Source organism: Terrapene carolina, unplaced genomic scaffold, assembly GCF_002925995.2.
Source record: "Terrapene carolina triunguis isolate 2854851 unplaced genomic scaffold, T_m_triunguis-2.0 Scaffold148, whole genome shotgun sequence".
Lineage (NCBI taxonomy): Eukaryota > Metazoa > Chordata > Testudines > Emydidae > Terrapene > Terrapene triunguis.
The window spans coordinates 3,520,548-3,535,993 of NW_020664499.1; positions in this window are offsets into that span (position 1 = coordinate 3,520,548).

The following is a 15,446-nucleotide window of genomic DNA, read 5'->3' on the forward strand; positions in this document are numbered from 1 at the left end:
GTATTCATGCTTCTTTCCAGATCCAATGTTGCCAGCTCTAATGACTTCATTGTGAGTCTCAAAATATTTGACATTTTTCTGGAGTCGTGTGCTTGTGAAAATTTTAGCTTTTTTTAAAAAAGTACTTTTCTAGCCTTCATGCTTTCAGAGAGAAGCTTGAAAACATGAATCCTAAAGGCTCAAAAACCAGAAGGTAAATAAAAACTCAAGGTATTGGATTTAAAAATCTCATGATTTCAAAGGGAATCTCATGATTTTGTGGAGAGCCTGACTCATGATTTTGAAGTGCTTAGACTTGGCAATACTGAAGAGGCTGTTTGCCAGGAAAAGGGTAGCAGCAAAGCTGCTACTGAAGCAGAAGAGGCAGTAGGTAGGTGTGTGCAGAGGAAAAAAAAAAGTGTGTGGGGGGGGGGGGGGGGAGAAATGGGCATGTTTGGTAGATGAACTCTTGGGCCAACAGCAAAGGAAGAGTAAAACCCTTATAATTTTTTTAAAGGAATCTTTTTTTTTAAATGTCAGGGCATACTATTTAAAGGGTGCTCTGTAAGAAAAAATGTCAATATATTAAAAAAAAAAAATTCAAGTAGGCCGTGTCCTTAGTCACTAGTTTATAATGTAGACTTAATTACCTTGTGTTTTGGCAATAAATATATACTAGGATGTTAACACAAATTAAAAAATGAAGTTCGAATGCCTTTATTTTTGCTTGCTGCCCAAGTTTTGAACCTTCTTAAGATATAGCCTCAAAGGAACGGTGTGTCCTGTTCTGAATATGAACTGTGGGTGTTCCATACATGCATTGGGTTCTGTTCTTCCCTAGATATATGGATATCTTTCAGCATCATAATTAATTATGCTGGTCTATTGACTTGAGCATATAAATTACTAAGAGGAAAACATACTGCCAAGGGACTTGGTTTGCACATCAGCTATATTTTTAATCTGTAGACTGTTAGGCTATAAATTTTCATCTGCCTTGTAGATTTAAATCTTGCAGCTGATCTCTAGCGTTTAAGCTGAATCTATTAAAAATGGGAGACAGAATCTTATTTCAGAACTTTTGCTGCTGAGCATGCACACACAGGAACAATAGCGGTTACAGAGCAAAAAGTCTGCATATCGGCAATTACCTCTAGGACTGATTTTGCTCCTAGTAATTTCAATAGGAGTAAGATTTGGGCCTTGAGTCATCAGATTCAAATTTCTGCAAAGCTTTATGTATATGCTTAACTTTGCATACTGTGATTAGTCTCATTGAAGTCAAGAGGCTGCTGATAGTGTGTCTAGTTAAGCACATACGTGACGTACCTAAGACTTTGCAAGATCAGAGCCTAAGGGTATGTCTACACTACGGGATTAATCCGAATATACAGAATTCGATTTTTGGCAACTGATTGTATAAAGTTGAGTGTATGCGGCCACACTAAACACATTAATTCGGCGGTGTGCATCCATGTACCGAGGCTAGCGTCGACTTGCGGAGCATTGCACTTTGGGTAGCTATCCCATAGTTCCCGCAGTCTCCTTCGCCCATTGGAATTCTGGGTTGACATCCCAATGCCTGATGGGGACAAAAACATTGTTGCAGGTGGTTCTGGGTACATCCTCCCCCTCCCTCCAGAAAAGCAACGGCAGACAACCGTTTCGTGCCTTTTTTCCTGGGTGAACAGTGCAGACGCCATACCACGGCAAGCATGGAGCCTGCTCAGCTCAAGACAGCAGTCATGAACATTGTAAACACCTCGCGCGTTATCGTGCAGTTTATGCTGAACCAGAACCTGCAAAACCAAGTGATGAGGACATGGACATGGAATTCTATCAAACCGCGGGCCCCGGCGCTGTGGAGATCATGCTGTTAATGGGGCAGGTTATAGCCGTGGAACGCCGATTCTGGGCCTGGGAAACCAGCACAGACTGGTGGGACCACATAGTGTTGCAGGTGTGGGACGATTCCCAGTGGCTGCGAAACTTTCACATACGTAAGGGCACTTTCATGGAACTTTGTGACTTGCTTTCCCCTGCCCTGAAGCGCCAGAATACCAAGATGAGAGCAGCCCTCACAGTTGAGAAGCGAGTAGCGATAGCTCTGTGGAAGCTTGCAACGCCAGACAGCTACCGGTCAGTCAGGAATCAATTTGGAGTGGGCAAATCTACTGTGGGGGCTGCTGTGATACAAGTAGCCAAAGCAATCACTGAGCTGCTGCTACCAAAAGTAGTGACTCTGGGAAATGTGCAGATCATAGTGGATGGCTTTGCTGCAATGGGATTCCCTCACGGTGGTGGGGCAATAGATGGAACCCATATCCCTATCTTGGCACCGGAGCACCAGGGTATCCAGTACATTAACCGCAAGGGGTACTTTTCAATGGTGGTGCAAGCCCTGGTGGATCACAAGGGCCGTTTCACCAACATCAACGTGGGATGGCCGGGAAGGGTTCATGACGCTCGTGTCTTCAGGAACACTACTCTGTTTAAATGGCTGCAGCAAGGGATTTACTTCCCAGACCAGAAAATAACCGTTGGGGATGTTGAAATGCCTATAAAAAGCAACAGAGGGTCCTGTGGCACATTTAAGGGTATGTCTACACTACAGGATTAATCCGAATTTAGATAATTCGAATTTGGGAAACAGGTTGTATAAATTCGATTGTGCGCGGCCACACTAAGCACCTTAATTCGGTTTTAAACCACATTAATTCGGTGGTGTGCGGCCACACTACCCCATTAACTTAAACACAGTAATTCGGTGGTGTGCGTCCACACTAACCCTAATTCGAATTAACAAAATCGATTTAGGCTCTACTCCGTTCGTCGAGGTGGAGTACAGAAATCGATTTAAAGGGCCCTTTAATTCGAATTAACTGGCTCTGTAGTGTGGACGGGTGAAGGGTTAATTCGGATTAACGCAGCTAAATCCGAATTAAAGTCCTAGTGTAGACCAGGCCTAAGACTAACAGAAGTATTGAGAGCATAAGCTTTTGTGGGTAAGAACCTCACTTCTTCAGATGCAGGTAATGGAAATTTCCAGAGGCAGGTATAAATCAGTATGGAGATAACGAGGTTAGTTCAATCAGGGAGGGTGAGGTGCTCTGCTAGCAGTTGAGGTGTGAACACCAAGGGAGGAGAAACTGCTTCTGTAGTTGGATAGCCATTCACAGTCTTTGTTTAATCCTGATCTGATGGTGTCAAATTTGCAAATGAACTGGAGCTCAGCAGTTTCTCTTTGGAGTCTGGTCCTGAAGTTTTTTTGCTGTAAGATGGCTACCTTTACATCTGCTATTGTGTGGCCAGGGAGGTTGAAGTGTTCTCCTACAGGTTTTTGTATATTGCCATTCCTGATATCTGACTTGTGTCCATTTATCCTCTTGTGTAGTGACTGTCCAGTTTGGCCAATGTACATAGCAGAGGGGCATTGCTGGCACATGATGGCATATATAACATTGGTGGACGTGCAGGTGAATGAGCCGGTGATGTTGTAGCTGATCTGGTTAGGTCCTGTGATGGTGTTGCTGGTGTAGATATGTGGGCAGAGTTGGCATCGAGGTTTGTTGCATGGGTTGGTTCCTGAGTTAGAGTTGTTATGGTGTGGTGCGTGGTTGCTGGTGAGAATATGCTTAAGGTTGGCGGGTTGTCTGTGGGTGAGGACTGGCCTGCCTCCCAAGGTCTGTGAAAGTGAGGGATCATTGTCCAGGATGGGTTGTAGATCACTGATGATGCATTGGAGAGGTTTAAGCTGAGGACTGTAGGTGATGGCCAGTGGAGTTCTGTTGGTTTCTTTTTTGGGCCTGTCTTGTAGCAGGAGGCTTCTGGGTACACGTCTGGCTCTGTTGATTTGTTTCTTTATTTCCTTGTGTGGGTATCGTAGTTTTGAGAATGCTTGGTGAAGCTCTTGTAGGTGTTGGTCTCTGTCTGAGGGGTTGGAGCAGATGCGGTTGTACCTCAGCGCTTGGCTGTAGACGATGGATCGTGTGGTGTGTCCGGGGTGGAAGCTGGAGGCATGAAGGTAGGCGTAACAGTCGGTGGGTTTTCGGTATAGGGTGGTGTTAACGTGGCCATTGCTTATTTGTACTGTGGTGTCTAGGAAGTGGACCTCCCGTGTAGATTGGTCCAGGCTGAGGTTGATGGTGGGACACCCTGGAAGAATTCCACCATGATTTCAACAGCTTCCACCCCACCATCAACCTCAGCCTGGACCAATCTACACAGGAGGATTTCCTGTTAACGTGCAGCAGCAGAAACCAAACTAACCCCACCCCCCATCCAATTCTCTGCGATGATCGCATTATCCCTCCCCCAACCGCGTGGCTGGTATCAGGGAAGATCCCTGCTAGCCAAACGCGAAAAGCTAAGCACCAATGATCTTCCCATCCCCCCCGCCCCGCTTGGCTAACTGCAGAGAAGGATTTCTTTTCAGCCACAGGCAAACAGCCCAGTAGGAACGGCCACCTCTGTCCCCTTAATTAAATTCCCGTATTTCAACCAGGTTACCATGAACGATATCACTCTCCTGAGGATTACACAGCGAGATAAAGAATGGATGTTGCTTGAATGCCAGCAAACACCGGGACCATACGCTGCCAGGCTTTGTCATGCAATGATACCAGATTACTTGCTACTAGCATGCCGTGGTTAAGTGTCCTACCATGGAGGATGGAATAAGGCTGCACTGCCCAGAAACCTTCTGGAAAGGCTTTTGGAGTACCTCCAGGAGAGCTTCATGGAGATGTCCCTGGAGGATTTCCACTCCATCCCCAGACACGTTAACAGACTTTTCCAGTAGCTGTACTGGCCGCGAATGCATCCCAAGTCCTCAGGGCAAATTAATCATTAAAAAACGCTTGCTTTTGAACCATGTTTTATATTTACAAAAGGTACACTAACCAGAGGTCCCTTCCATGGCCTCATTTTCTGGGAAACTGCCTTGTGAGGGTTGGGAGGGTACTTCAGTCAGGCTGAGAAAAACATCCTGGCTCTTGGGGAGAACGGAGTGCTGTGTGCTCTCCGCAAGCTCGTCCTCCTCCTCATCTTCACTGTCCACAGAATCCTCAGGCATGGCTGAGATTACCCCCGCCTCGGAATCCACGGTCAGAGGTGGGATAGTGGTGGCGGCCCCCCCTAGAATTGCATGCAGCTCAGCGTAGAAGCAGCATGTCTGCGGCTCTGACCTGGAGCGACTGTTTGCCTCCTTTGTTTTTTGATAGGCTTGTCTGAGCTCCTTAACTTTCCCGCGGCACTGATCTGAGTCCCTATTGTGGCCTCTCTCCATCATGCCCTTGGAGATTTTTTCAAATGTTCTGGCATTTCGTCTTTTGGAACATAGTTCTGCTAACACAGAATCCTCTCCCTATATAGCGATCAGATCCAGTACCTACCGTACGGTCCATGCTGGGGCTCTTTTTTGATTCTCGGACTGCATGATTTCCTGTGCTGATGAGCTCTGCATGGTCACCTGTGCTCTCCACGCTGGGCAAACAGGAAATGAAATTCAAAAGTTCGTGGGGCTTTTCCTGTCTACCTGGCCAGTGCATCCGAGTTCAGATTGCTGTCCAGAGCGGTCACAATGGTGCACTGTGGGATAGCTCCGAGAGGTCGAATTGCGGCCATACTAACCCTAATTCGAAATGGCAATGTCGATTTTGGCACTACTCCCCTCGTTGGGGAAGAGTACAGAAATCGATTTTAAGAGCCCTTTATTTAGAAGTAAATGGCTCTGTTGTGTGGATGGGTGCAGGGTTAATTCGATTTAACGCTGCTAAATTCGAACTAAACTCATAATGTAGACCAGGCCTCACACTTCTATCCTGCAAACTGCTGATTTTTAATAAGGTGTTTAATGCGACATCCCAGAGCATTTTGCAGGACAAGAGCTTAAAAATTATTTTACAATAATGTTGACCATTGAGCCCCGACCTGATCATAGAGGGTTTATAATTTTGAGTAAAATATAATTTAATTTATTTGCTAAACATACTTATAGGAAGAATAATGAAAGTTATAAAGTTGTAACAGCAAATAGGAAAATACAAATAATTGGATTTGCTCTGGCTAACGGCTGTTTTATTAGTATGAGGACTTGTGGGAGTAGTCATGCTAAAAGGTTGAATTTTAGCTAAAACTTGAGGGCCCAAGAAAACAAGCCCAGATCATAAATTCTGCACTCTCATTTGAACAAACAAGTAACTACAAACAGTACAGTACACTACAGAATTCTTCAAAAATAAAAAAGGGTGTAGTTTTTTGGAGGGGGCTGTAGCAATCTGGTTACTAGGCACTTAAACCACAATAACATAGGAATTATTAAGAAATAACTGATGTTATTAATTACTAGAGGTGTGGCTATGGACCCCAGAATGCCACTTACGGATGATGGGCAGGTATAATCTGTTGCAGTCACGGAAGATGATTAAATATGGTTGAATAGCTAACTGGTTACATAAAGCTGGGGATGCAAAGGATGAGGTTTGTTGGGTCCCCGAGATAGTGCAAACTGAATCAGGACCTTGCTTCTGATAGCCTCCAATTACTTTTCCTTTCATCTTTGTTTCCAGTGGTCTCCATAAAGTCGTAAGTATGCACAATGCAAGGTTGTGTGTATGCACAATGCAGGAACTGTACTGATCTTATACTTATGTATATTATAATTGAAATCATAGAATTAACATATTTGCCTATATTAACTAAAGCTCATAAAGTTTGTGTGCTTCACCAGATTCCATCTTCTCAATTAACTCTAAGTAGCAGCCTGTAAAAGAACCTGTCATCTGTGACAAATGCATGTTGTACTCTAATAAATAATCTCATAACTAATAATTAATCAGGCTACAATAATCTCCATGTTAAATCCCCCCCTTTGTATTTTCAAAGGCACAACTGGCAATTAGGGGTCTTGCAATAATTTTAAAACTGTAAATTGTCTTTGAAAATCTCTCCCAAAGCCCTTCACAATTTTTTTAATTGTGCTCCCTTAACCTTTTATTTCACATCCAACTAGCAGTTTTGAGGAGTTTCATCAATACCTAGATAGAAACATTAATGTAACCCTTTTATTTTTCTTTCTGAAAAAGGAAAACATGAAAAAAGCCAACCTAAGAAAATCATTTTTCCAGAACACCACAAATTGCTCCAGGTTGTTAGAGAGACAAGAAATCCACGATTATTATAGGCAGGGCAGGTACACCCCTTTTTATTAAGGGAGCCTGACACTTCCCATTATAAGATCCTGTTTCCAGATGCTTATGACCCTCAAATTCTAACTATTTGGGCTGAAATTTTACATACTGGGTATCTGCATCAGCTCTTTCTTTCCTTTCCCTTTTTTGGGGGGGTCATGGGGAGGAGGACAGGGGCATTTCAGCCAAAATGTTTCCAAGAACAAGTCTAAGGAAAATATGTTGTTTTGCCCATGTTAAAAGAATTCTGGTGACCTTTCCTTTGAGAAGCTCTAATGCCCCAATCATAGATGTGTGCACGGGGTGTGCCGGGTGTGCCCAGGCACACACTAATGCAGGGGTGGGCAAATGGCTCCACTCCCCGGTGCGGCAAGCTGAGGGGTCTGCACTCCCGGGCCAGAGCGCCCGGCCAAACGCAGCAAGCCACCAGCCCCTCCCCCGCCTTCCCCACTCCCCTGGAGCCAGGCTGCCGCGCACACAGCACTCTGGGGGCCGGGGCTGCGCACTCCCACGGGGCAGCATTTGGCTCCGCGGTGAGGCAGACATGCTCCCCCCTCCCCTGGAGCCATGCTGCCATGCGCGCAGCGCTCTGGGGGCTGGGGCTGCGCGCTCCCGCAGGGCAGCGTTTGGCTCCGCGGGGAGGCTGTGAGCCTCATCTCATGGTAAGGAGTCCGGGGCCAGCGGGGTTGGATAAGGAGTGGGGGCAGTCAGGGGACAGGGTGGGTTGGATATGGGGAGGGATCGCGAGGGGTGGTGGTTAGGGGCGGGGGATCGCTGGAGGGGGCAGTCAGGGAGCAGGGGGAATTGGATGGGGCATGGGAGTCCCGGGGTGTCTCGGGGTGGGGGGTGGATAGGGGTCAGGGCAGTCAGGGGACAGGGAGCAAGGAGGGTCCAGTTAGTGGGGAGGGGGGTCTCTGGAGGGAGTGGTCAGGGGACAAGGAGCTGGGCGGGGGGTTAGATGAGTCAGGAGTTCTGGGGGGCGCTGTCAGGAGGCAGGGGTGTGGAGAGGGGTTGGGGGAGGCAGGGAGCAGGGGTGTTGTATGGGTTGGGAGTTCTGGGGATCCTGTCAGGGGGTGCGGAGCAGTTGGATAGGCGTGGGAGTCCTAGGGGTCTGTCTGGGGGCGGCGGTGTGGATAGGGGTCGGGACGGGTAGGGTCCTAGGGGGGCAGTCAGGGGACAAGGAGCAGGGAGGCTTAGGTAGGGGGTGGAGTCCTAGGGGGCAGTTAGGGGCAGGGGTCCCAGGAGGGGGTAGTCAGGGGACAAGGAGAAGGAGGTGTTGGGGGTTCTGAGGAGGGAAGTCAGGGGGTGGGAGGTAGGAGGGAGTGGATGGGGCGGGGCTAGGGCAGGGCTCCCTGGGTGCACACCCTAATGAAATGGGCTGCGCACGCCTATGGGACTTGAATTTGGAAGGTGGGGAATGGGCATTTTGTCAGGGATATGCCTTCTATTGTCCCTGTGAAAATCCAACCACATTTGACAAAATAAGAATTTAAAAAATTGCAGTTTGCACATGCTCAGTTGGGACTTGCTAGAGCTGTGCAGTTTAATTCTGCAGAGTGTCCATTCACACTGGGCCTGTTTCAGCCTGGAGCTTAGCAGGACTTTCCCTGCATTTACTACTCCAGGCTGTGCTGGGTCCAGGTCAGACTGGGCACCAGAACTGAGAGCAAAGAGCCTGTCTTTCCTGCGCTCTTAATGATCTCCTGCTGGGCCCAGGCAGCATGGAGGAAGAAGCAGAGGGGATAAGAGCCAAGGCAGGGGGAGAGAAGCATTGGGAGTTGGTGTTAGAAGAGGTTGGGACTGGTTTGGCTAGGAGATTGTCAGGTATGGGGAGACTGGGAGCCCCTCTTCCCCCTTCCCCCTCCCCCCCCGCATTCCTCACACCCAAAAGGATGACCTGTAAGACTAATGAGGGGATGAACACAAAGACGCCACTGAAGAAATATCCCTGGAAAGCCTGGATCTCTTTGGGACTCAGCACCCTGATGCTGGCAAGGTAGAACGCAAGTCCTGCCCTGTAGCAACCAGCCCTGCACATGTAAATTTGCTTAATAGTACGCTGTTTGTTTTAATTTGTTGTTCTTATGCTATACTAGCTTCTGTTCCAGTTGCCCTAAGGCTGCAGACATTGTAGGTGGATGTGAACTAGACATCTTTCTGAGTCCATGGTCCCTGCCTTCCTCCTTCCAGCGATCCATGCTGTCTATTTGTGCCTCCTTCCTTCCCCATACACCTTTCCAAAATGGTGGCTGCTCGGGCAGGGCAATCATGGGCTAAACCCCTTGCTACCAACTGTTTTCAGGCATAGGCCTATGTGCCTGCAGGCTTTCCTTTCCCCTTCCCTCACTATTCCTGCCCAGTAAACACTGCCACCCGCACCTGTCATAACTATAAAGGGAAGGGTAACAGCTCTCTGTGTACAGAGACTCCAAATCCTTTTACCTGTAAAGGGTTAAGAAGCTCGGGTAACCTGGCTGACACCTGACCCCAAGGACCAATAAGGGGTCAAGATACTTTCAAATCTTGGGGGGGGGGGGGAAGGGTTGTGTGTGTGTGCCCTTTGTTTAAGGGGTGGTTCGCTCTTGGGACTGAGAGGGACCAGACATCAATCCAGGTTCTCCCCATCTTTCTAAACAAGTCTCTCCTATTTCAAACTTGTAAGTAAAAAGCCAGGCAAGGCGTCTTAGATTTACGTTGTTTTCTCAACTTGTAATGTACCTTTTACCAAAGTGTTTATCTTTGTTTGCTGTACTTTGAACCTAAGACAGAGGGGGATCCTCTGAGCTCTTTAAGTTTGATTACCCTGTAAAGTTATTTTCCATACTGATTTTACAGAGATGATTTTTACCTTTTTCTTTAATTAAAAGCCTTCTTTTTAAGAACCTGATTGATTTCTCCTTGTTTTAAGATCCAAGGGGGTTTGGATCTGTATTCACCCGGAGTTGGTGAAAGGAGGGTGAGAGGAAGGAGCGGGGATGGTTAATTTCTCCTTGTTTTAAGATCCAAGGGGGTTTGGATCTGTGTTCACCAGGGAATTGGTGAAAGGTTTCTCAAGGCTTCCCAGGGAGGGAGTTCTTGAGATGGTGGCAGCGGACCAGAGCTAAGCTGGTAGATAAGCTTAGGAGTCCTCATGCAGGCCCCCACATTTGTACTCTAAAGTTCAAAGTGGGGATACAGCCTTGACAGCACCCCACTCCAAATCCTGGTTCACCACCTCAAAATGGTGGTTGGCAGCATGGTGAAACCACAACCTCTACCCTCCTCCCCCAGCAGATTCGAATAAGGAAAACATTTTTTTGTGCAAAAGTTTAATGAGACAGCGGTTACAGGAAAAGAAGTGTGGTTGGTGTTCTTACTGCACATGACGGAGACATGGAAATTGCATGACTGTAAAAGAATATAGCTTCCCTGTAAAGGCCCTGTAGCATGCACGCTAACAGACAGTTAACAGGGAATGCTCCAGGCCATCATTGCAGACCTTTATCTATTCCTCTCTGCACTTTCAACATGGTTGAGGGAGAAATAAAGCAAAATATAAGGTTGAGAAATGGCTCCGTTTTTGTTTGTAGGTTATGAGGACGAGCTGCATAGCTTTCCCTACCGGTATAGCTAGTAACTCCCTTCCACTCCTGCAGAACTTCTGGAAGGACCATTTTGAGGGATAACTTGACAGCGTATCTTGTTGGTCCATGCTTTGCCTTGTTGAATAAGGCAATTCTTTGCTTCCTAGTCACCAGCCTCAGTATAACAGAACAGCCTAACAGGGATGCAGAGGGGATTACTATCCACCTTATCCCCAGATTCACCCTGTGACGTTATTGATATAATCTGGGACCGTATAGATCATTGTTGCAACCAAGGTCCTGTAGTGGCACCCAAATCTTGTATAAAGGGGGTCAAATGGGGTGTCTAAGACAAGGTTATGGTTTACTGGTTATAATTATGCTGTCTATATGGGTGTATCAGTTTTATAGTTGAAGTTATGAATATTGGCTCTATACTGTCTGTATTGCAAACTTATGCTATGCTTCTGGGTGACATCCCAGACAAGCTGGTGTTAGCTCTGCCTCGCCTGCTTGATGGCCCATTAAGAACCATCAGCTATACAATGGACTCATTGAGAAAAGGCAAATATGCCTTGAGACTCAGCAAAGTATGCAGGGACTGGCCCATGTAACTCCAGACTCCATTTTGCTGTAATTTTCCACAGTAAGAACAAAGAGGTGTTCTTACACCTGGAAAAGACTATAAAAGGCTGATGCCTCATCTCCATCTGATCTTCAATCCTCCTTCTTACCTCTGGAGGAACTTTGCTACAAGCTGAAGCTTTGAACAAAGGACTGAGGACCCATCCCAGTGGGGAATGCATTCCAGAGACTTGATTTGAACCTGCAGTTTATTCTATCACTGCTGCATGCCTGAACCAAGAACTTTGCCATTACTGTATGTAATCGATTCCATTTAACCAATTCTAACTCTCATCTCTATCTTTTTCCTTTTATGAATAAACCTTTAGATTTTAGATTCTAAAGGATTGGCAACAGCGTGATTTGTGGGTAAGATCTGATTTGTATATTGACCTGGATCTGGGGCTTGGTCCTTTGGGATCAGGAGAACCTTTTTCTTTTACTGGGGTATTGGTTTCCATAACCATTTGTCCCCATAACGAGTGGCACTGGTGGTAATACTGGGAAGCTGGAGTGTCTAAGGAGATTGCTTGTGAGACTTGCGGTTAGCCAGTGGGGTGAGACCGAAGTCCTCCTAGTCTGGCTGGTTTGGTTTGCCTTAGAGGTGGAAAAAACCCCAGCCTTGGGCTGTAACTGCCCTATTTGAGCAATTTGTCCTGAGTTGGCACTCTCAGTTGGGTTCCGCCAGAACCGCATTGTCACACAGCCTGCAAACCCATGTGACACCATATGAACACCTCCAAGGACAGTAAAACTGCAAAGCCAGACCAGGATCATAATTCCCAACGCCATCCCCCCTAGCTTCCAAGGTACGATGGCAAAGCCACACAACATTGACTGCACAGATAAAAACCCCAGTGCACACACCACTTACCATCTGCGAGGGTCCCCCAAGACTGGGAAGAATCTCAGGGAGGTAAAGGCAGAAATCCATGTAAAAAAATGCTATCACAGCCTTCCGAGAACATAAACAATAACTGCTTGTAATTTTTTTTAATACCCCTCTACAGCTACGACATCTACATGGCCAAACCCTGAAGGACAAGGTCCTTCAATGGCGGAGTGGCTGGCTATCCTGAGGGGGAGAAAATGGAAAACTTGGACAAAATGTTCATGGAAATCATTAAAGTCCAGACCGCCCCACCCTCCAAACCCCCAAAATATAGATAGGCGGAGGCAATATCTGAGGACTGAGAGGGAATTTGAGAAGGAGCTTTCCATGGAGATGCTTGCAATGGCAAAGGGCAGCATGGCCATTGCCTGGGAAAGCATTGCCATGGCCAAAGAAAGTTTGGAAAAAGAGAGGGAAATGCAGAGGCAACTCCTGGAACCAGTACAAAGCCAAAATGCCTTGTTGCAACACATAGTGCTATTAGGGCAGCAGGCAATGCAGTACTGCTAACCAGCCCCCAGCCATGTTACACAGTCCCTGGGCAATATGGACTACTGGGAACAACAGAAACTCCTCCCTGCGGTAACCCCTGCTCCCAGAAGGCATTCTTCTCCCAGACTCCAGCTCTGGAGCAATCTCCACACTATTAATATCCCTGGTGGTCCCGGGGCAAACAGTCCTTTCTCTGCTAATTTAAATAGAGCTGAATTCCAAAATATCCCAGCATCATGGACCCTTCCAGACCATCCAGCATTTATGTCTATACGTCTGCCACAGTGGTTGATAAAGCCTTGGAGCACTGTAGAGAAATACCCCTTTCTGTTTATGAATTCTGAGTCCTGATGTGGGAAGCAAATAAGAGGCACATGGTCCCATCAATTGCCCCAGTACAGTTTGGGAACCCCATGTGTGCAAAGCCATCAGTAATCTCCTGAGCATTACCCAGTGCAACAGTACCTTTTCCACGGCAGCACACACCTGCATGACAATGGTCTCAATAGTCAATCACCCCATGCCAAGTTGGTTTGCTACAGATGGTAGCATTCGGGGGTGGCTAGCTTCCAGATGGCAACTGCAACCCACTTGTCCATGGATATGGGGCACCACGTGTTGGTACTTTGCCACTGTGGCTCAGGGGTTAGTTCAGCACAAGCTCCAAAAAGGTTATCTTCCCCATCCTGAAAGTCTCTTGCCACTGCTGGTCGTTCCAGGGCTGCAGAACAAGCCTTTCCCACCAGTCAGTGCTGGTTTCCCAAGCCCAGAAACAGCACTGCATACTGTGAAGCTGCTCCAGGACTTGGTCCTCCACTACCAGCTGCTCAGTTTGTTCCTCTTCTTCCTTGCCCATGTCCTAGTTCCACCACCACCGAAGACCCTCCTGCTGCTGGAGGAACTGCTGTTGCCGCCACATCATCTGCTTGGTGGTGCTGCAGGTGAAGTTACAACCCAAATTCATCTGTTTTTGAGTGCAGAAACAGAGCCCAAGAAGCCTCTGGGTATTCTGGGTATCAGAGGTTGTCAGCATAGTGGTGCAATTTGAAAATGGCGCTAGCCTGCCCATCCAGCATATACAGCATGGAGACAGATGAATCATGGGACTTTTAAAAAATTTGAACTAGTCTGTCTTCTACTATCCACAGTGCACAGCAAGAAAATCCCAGAATGCACACTGCTCAGCAGCCAGCAAAGGAATATGGGATACTGCCAAGATACTGTCATGCCCTCAGTTCACAGCAAACTACAGCCATGTGTACACAGAGATGCACATTGACGGCCACACACCATCCTGTGTGAATGCTCTTATTGCTGCTTGCATAATGAGCGTTATCTGATGGGCAGCAAAAAGCTGTGGATTAACCCCCTCCTCCCTTGTTGATAAACCCAGGACTGGGACAAGAGAGAAGGGGCTGCTTCTGGCTCAGGGCAATCAGCTAACAGGGAAGGTGTGGTGTGGGGTAGGATTTAAAGGCGAGAGATAGCCCTGTCTAATTAACACCTTCTAAAACAGTAGTCAAGACAAAGCAATTGTACTTCTCAATATGCTAATCTGATCAGGTCCCCTGTAACATGCTGCTGGGGACAGACAGAGCTCTGAGCCACTGTGTTACCAGACTGAGTTTTGCTGGTAATTAGACTGTGTGTCCACTCCCTCCACACCAGTCTGTCTTCCTCCTCCAGCAAACTCCTCAAGGCTCCTCCTGCCAAAACCTTGCCTAGCAGGTAGCAATCAGTGAACTCCAGCCCCTGAGCTCCTCAGAGATGTTTCTCTAGAATGCACAGCCTCTATCACTGTACATTCACAGAAGAGATTAAGGCTATTTCTACACAGCACACCTTACAACTGCGCAGCTGTATATATGCCAGAACCAGTAGCAATTTAACATCCCAAACTCCTACTGATGTCACTCAGGTAACACAAGTGGAATAACTACAGTCTCCAGTTAAATCCTAATTCTAATACTCCATAATGGCGTATTTGGTGCCCCTGGTTTAAACTTTCTTGAACCAATGTACCCAAACTACAAATCCAAGCACCCATTATCATTTTCTTCTATCCCAGATCCACCATTTAATCTCCCCCCCCCCCCCCCCCCATTATCTCCATCCCTTCCACTGCTAGGCAGATTCTCCCACCCTTTCCTGTAAATGCTTCCCCTGTCTCCTACAGGCCTTTCCATTTTAGCCATTTATCTCTCTCCGTTTCCCCACAGCCCAAGTACAAACTCTACCTGATTTCCTGCTCTTCTCCTTCTGTCTATGGCCCTGATCTAAACTCCTATGAAGTCAGTGGAAAGACTCTCACTGATTTCAGTGGACTTTGGATCAGACCCTATATCCCCTGTACTCTTGTGCTTTGTCATTTTTTCTCCCTTCCTATTCCAGATTTCACACCCATTCCCTTCTCACTCCCCTTGACACATCACAAAGTTGAAGAATCTATTCCTGAAATCCTGGCCTCACTGAAGTCAATGGCAAAACTCCCATTGACTTCAAAAGCTCCAGGATTTCACCCTAGGATTAACTGTAGTCCTTAGGTCTTTCTGCTGTAGCCAGGAGTGGGGGTGATTTCCATGCAGTTAGTGATGACTGGTAATCAATGTAAAAGAGCAACCTGGAGGCTTATGTAAGGCATGCACACTAGCACTAATTGAAGAGACAAGTGGGTGATCCTTGGAATGACAAGACACCATGGCATTC